The sequence below is a fragment of the Aplidium turbinatum genome, chromosome 8 (assembly GCF_918807975.1).
Source record: "Aplidium turbinatum chromosome 8, kaAplTurb1.1, whole genome shotgun sequence".
NCBI classification, from domain to species: Eukaryota; Metazoa; Chordata; class Ascidiacea; order Aplousobranchia; family Polyclinidae; genus Aplidium; species Aplidium turbinatum.
In genome coordinates, this window is record NC_137479.1 from 12,122,828 (window position 1) to 12,128,872 (window position 6,045).

Consider the following 6,045-nt stretch of genomic DNA (forward strand, 5'->3'; position numbering starts at 1 on the left):
AAATGGCTAAAAATGGCCGAGAATTTGGAGCCTGGTCAATTTGTAGTGGTAGGTTCTCTCCAAGACATTGGTAAACGTGGGAAGTATCAACTTGGGAGGGTGCATGAGGTAGTTCCACAAATTAGGAAAGGGAAGCCTGTGGTTCGTAGAGCCAAAGTTGCCGTCTGCAACTATGATGAGAGTACGGGGAAAGTGAAAGTAGACTACGTGTTGAGGGATATTTCGTGCCTCGCCCCCGTAAAGAACACCTAAGTGTTAGGGTTTGAGCCTGGTTTTGTCTGCGGTGGCCGACCCTTGTCTGAGCCCAGAACAGTCGGTTATTATCGCAACAATTGTATATAGCGTCATTTTAGCGTGTACCTATGGTACCAATTTCATGTATCGTCATGTATTATTCCGTATTGTTGTTCATTCTTTGCATGCCCTTTGTATTTACGTACTTAAACGTGAGTGATTCAAACAATTTGTGTATCGTGTGTTTTTATTCATTGGCTCACAATTGTCGTCATTTCTTTTTAGTTATGCCATGTCAGACTGTCATAACTAGGGGTCGCTATGTTCCCGACAATTTTCACCAAATCAAACGTCATATAAAAACCGTTCAAGTCTACTGAATATTACGTCATGGAAATTCCTAAAACATGAGCCAAAATTGCACCAGCGTTCATAAGAATTGTGTCAAACCTGTTTGGGCCTGTTTAAACAGGAAATATTACATCAGCTTTAAACACCTGTTGGAATGACTTCATAATTGTCTTTCATTATTGCGTCACAGTACTGCATACGTGAATTTGAGATATTGCTATCTATTCTGGTCATTCGTAAAATGATTGTTTGAAAGTTGGCCGCACATTTAACTGTTGGCTTAGTGCTTGCTAGCTGGACAAAGGTTCCGTCTTTTATCCAAGTAATCTGTTCTGTAGTGACAGTTTTTCAGTGGTGTAAGGCGTTGCACCCCCTCGTTTTCGGTAGCCGCGGGCTAATTTTACAGAAATACACTGTTTGAAAAGAAGTTCAAGTGTGTGTTTCTTCGGTCATTATATACAGACGAACGGATTCGGGAACTTTATGTAAAAATTTTCCCAAGAAGAGATTATGGTTTACCGCTGTGACCAATAATATACCACTGTCTTGCACAGGTGGCGTAGCCAAGGGAGGGGGGGTTCGGGGTTTCAACCTTTCAAATTGAATTTACGGATGTTCTACATTGTTTAGGCTACAAGAAAAGTTTTAGCCTATGATGTACTTTCTCGTCAAACTGTGCAAGGATGCAAGCCATCTGCAACTGCTGAGATCGCTTGTTCGATCTAGATTAACATCTAAACAGCTATTCGCTATACAAAACTTGAATATATCAGAAATAGCCTAAAGTAACTTCATTGTCTCAAAGCTTTTTGTTTGACACTCATCAAGATGTATGACCTCTATGACGTTACATTTTCTAAACTTTTGGTTGACTTTAGAGCATAAAAGTTAGTGACTTACCGAATAAGATCGCTTTTTGAATCAACCAAGGAGAAAATTGATAAATAATAAAACTGTAATAATCTCGCAAAAAAAAAGCAATCAACCTATGTCTCTAAAACAAAGTTTGCCTAATTTTAAACCAAACTGCATTAAAAGAGCGAGTTTTGCCAATACCAAACATTCAAATATCTCAGTCTGGAATTAGCAACAAGAAAACATAGAGACTTAGCTTTATATCCGAAAAATGCCGAAGAAAACATGATCTTATCCTTTTGCTGTGCCACCGGACAGCACCATTTTACAGAAATATTCATACCCACAATTTTGTTGAAAATGCTCTTAGAATGCACCAAACTGAAAGTAATTTTTCAAATTTTCTGGGGGAAGCCCCCCAGACCCCCCCGCCGCTCAATGTCGCCTTCGGCGAACACGCCATCGGGTTTCGCCCGCCGGCTGTCAACAACCCCCTTTCAAAATTTTTGATTATGCTACTGTCTTGCACTGTCAATATTTTGCCCCCCAATGTTGAAGGTCTGGCGGCGCCACTGGACTGTCAGGTCGTTTTCTTGAATCTCAGCCAATTTATTCCTCGTAACGGTTAATTTAGACTGTACCTCAGCTATTCTTAGAGGCTTTACATTATCTTCCATCTTCTTTGCCTGTGCCCTCGTAACAGCGGCAGCACATATACCCCACTCCGGATCAGGTTCACTAGGTGGCCTTGCTTCATCCACATTACCAATTACTAAATCAATGTCAAACAAACACCTTTCCAAACACAAGGCTTCCACCATTCCGGTAAGGTAAGGAGTATCGATATGTACTCTGGCTAAAGGTTCTTGAATTAAAGTGCTATCAATTGCCCTGGTACGACCCGTTTTACCAGTCAACTGATCTTTACTGACTATAGTGGCAAAGGTTTTATATCTTTGATGTTAAACTTTAATTAGACAATTTTTTAGTTGAGTTGATGCAAATTGATAAGTTTTAAGTCATCCTAGGGCCTTATATCGAACACTCGACGTTGGTGTAATGTTTTTATTGTAAAAACATAGTAAAATTGTAAAAAAATCCATATCCATTCCGCCTTATCATCTCCATTCCGCCGCTTTTTACCTTCCTTTTTTTTACCCTCCCAATAATAGCTGCGTCCGTTTTGTGACGTCATATTAACCAGGGAGGCGGATTATATACAAGACGATCCCTATAAGACGATAGAGATCGCCTTGATTCTATAGGAGCACGCTTAGCGCAGTTATTAAGCTGCTGCTGTTATGCTATTTCCAAAAGAAGCTCAACGAGGCAGGACAGCATTGCAATTGCAAAGTTAAGGTTTCAGTAAGCATTTTCCTTACGTTTTTGTAAATAATTTTCAAACGCGCAATTTCCAGCGTTTGATATTGACAACCGCGCAATTTCCAGCGTTTGATGTTGAAAGCCGCGCAAATGCAACACCTGAAACTCTTCTCCCCCGCGCAATGTTCAAACTTTCCAATCTGGGATAGGCCTAAGAAATATCTTGGTGGGCCTGTCACCAATAATGCCACGGCGGCCCAGCACACAAAAACTTAGTGTTACCGAATATCTCTTACAAATGCTGTGAAATAGTGATGCCGCAGACAATTCAGTGCCACTTGGTTGTTCTAGCATTAAACATTACGGAATGGCCCGTTTCGGTGAGTCCGATTCGGTGAGTTCAATCCTTTAACGAGGGATTTTTTCAATTTTTTTTTAAAATTATCGGGTACCGTAGCCTAATTATCATTGCCGTTTTAAGGTTAGGGGTTAGGGTTAGAGGTTAGGAACTCGGTGAATCGAACTCACTGAATCGGACTCACCGAATAGTAGCAGACCCTAAACATTAATGTTTTTTTTCATAAATCTGATTTTGGGTGGGCCCACTATCAATCTGGGTGGGCCTGTACCAATCAGGCCCACCCGATAGATCCGCCCCTAATTTAAATTGCAATTAAAAATATGCTAAGATGAACATTTCAAATGGTAATTTAGGTTTAAAGTTTTTCTTAATTTATTTTTGATACGCTAAGTTTGGGGGAATATTTCGGAGCGCTGAGAAAAAAATCCCAAAAAAAAATTTTTTTTCAAACAAAGCAATTAAAGTAGGCTATAATATAATATTTTCACGAAATTTGATTGATGTAAGTTTTGCATAAACCAAAATATTCAACTTAGAAAATATCAACCCATATATACATATCAAAAAAATGAAAATAATTGAAACATATATAACTGATGCTTTGTCACAATATTTGCAGGGTTCAGCCATATTATGGTCTATTTCTTTAAGAATTGTTTTATGTGTCATACTACCAATGTTTTATTATTCAGCTGATATCACACAGCTAGTCTGATCAAGATTTTACTACCATTTCTTATCAAACCAGCACCTAGAAAACTGCCTGGCTATGATGTTTTTATTATTCAGCAGGGAAGGAGTTAAACAGTTAGGTTTGGAAAAGACGATATCGTCTCTAATAAGCTGAACTATCGTAAATCCAAATTTTTCAAAATTGCGTTTTTAATTGATTTGGTATCTTTATAGACTACAGTTTATTTTGTTAAAGCATCGTAACTCTATCTACTTTAGTTTTGATGATACAGAACGATGAACTATCGTAACAGCAAACACAGCGTGAACTTTAAAATTCAATTTTCTCAAAACTGCATTTTTGGAGTTACGATAGTTCAGCTTATTAGAGACGATATATGCTGGATGCCACCCACTTCTGCACTTTTGAAACTAACTCCACCTTTTACATCCTATGGTAGAAGTTACACTTTTAGCTCGCAGGAACTGAACAAACTTCCTTTTAACTAGACCAGGGGTCACCAACCTTTTTTGCATGCGGGCCACTTTGGCACTAAGAAGAGCTGTGGCGGGCCGCACTAATAAAATGTTAAGTAGGTTGACTCTTAACATTTTATTAGTGCGGCCTAAGTAGGTTGACTCTTATGCTAAAAAAGAACGCATTTCGTACCCAGTATCCAGCGTTACATGTTGCTCATATTTATGTTAGAATACCGCAGCAACAAAATTAATCGAACAACGCTACTGCCAGGCCAACCTCCTTTTACAACACTTTTGACTTTTTTTAACAATGCCTAATAAACGAAGCCACTTCTTTTGCGCACTTATGGCGAGGCGAGCGGTTTCATCAGAATATTCATCGCCAAGCAAGAGTGGTGTTGTCACTTCGCTTTACAAAAAATATCTTGCAATTAACAATTTTAGTAAACAAGGAAATGTTTGACACATCGCAATACAGGCAACAATAGTGACCTACAAACATATAAGCAAAAAAGAGGCTCCAATAACAGGGAAAAAGAAACCAGGCACCATGAAACAAATGCTTGTAGAAATCACCCAAAAATTGTAATTCTATCGTAATTCATGAACAGTCTTCCCTAAAAGCATGAGTTGGTTTTTCATCTTTTTGTGAGAGTCTATAAAACCATCTTTCTTTTGTTGTATACAACTGTCACTTGCGATGCTTATCAGCGTGGCAAGAATTTGTTGATTAACAACATTTTGCAAAACTTGCTTCGGCAGTAGATATACTACAATTGGAACGATACAGAGAAGATTAGCATGGCTCCTGCGCAAGGATGACACGCGACATCGTGAAGCGTTCCATATTAATTTCTTTAAAAAAAGAAGAAAAAAATATTTTGCAGTACTAAGCTAAATATTTTGATAATACAATCAGAAAAAATCTTTAAATTTATATATAATATTTTGCTAATTTATTATAAATTGAGTTGGCACACCGAACTATTTTGCCAACAAAAACTTGCATAAAGAGAACACTGGTCGTGAAACACAGTAACGGTGAAACGCACACTAGTGTTTACATAACATTTGCAAACTTAAAATAAGCAACCCTATGCTCACAGACATTTTCGAAATTCGAAAACAGACGTTTTAATCAACCACTGGGACAGTGTGGCTGGACATCGCATTGGAATAGCTTTAAGCAACCCCCACCTAGAACTATAATCTGATTGGTCGGTCGGAGGAATCGTATGCAAAGCGAAAATATGCTTCCCGGAAAGTATTTTTGCCTTCGTGCTCTTTAACTCCTCAAGAAAAGTATTTTTGGTTATACTTGTACGCTGATACCTTCCGCGGGCCGCAGCGATACAGCGTGGCGGGCCGCATGCGGCCCGCGGGCCGCCATTTGGGGACCCCTGAACTAGACTGATGTGCAATTTGGTGTATTTTTTATTACTTGATGCTCACTCAATAATTTCTAAGCTGTAGGCTACCTATGGGAGTTAATTATACTTTTAACTTTTTTAATCATATGGATTGAAACAAATACCTGTCAGATGACAGACATTACAATTTGCTGTTTCAAAAATGCCAAAACTTCATGTCAAAGAAATTGGAATTTTGCCAAACTGAGTATCAGTTTTAAACTGCAGTCCCTCTCAAAAAATACATGGAACAACTAAAATAACTCATCATAAAGACATAACATGAACAGGTAAATAATTTCAGAAAAAAAAGTTTTGAATTTGGTCATGGCTACATGGCCAAAGCACCCCCCAAAGTTA

At 38.5% G+C, this 6,045-nt stretch overlaps 1 non-coding gene across 1 annotated transcript; it reads left to right on the plus strand.

Moving 5' to 3' along the window:
• Positions 1-5,026: 5,026 nt before the first annotated feature.
• LOC145776477 (U6 spliceosomal RNA) lies at positions 5,027-5,129 on the plus strand. Its single transcript, XR_014290264.1, has one exon. It is a non-coding gene; the product is annotated as a U6 spliceosomal RNA (small nuclear RNA).
• Positions 5,130-6,045: the final 916 nt, after the last annotated feature.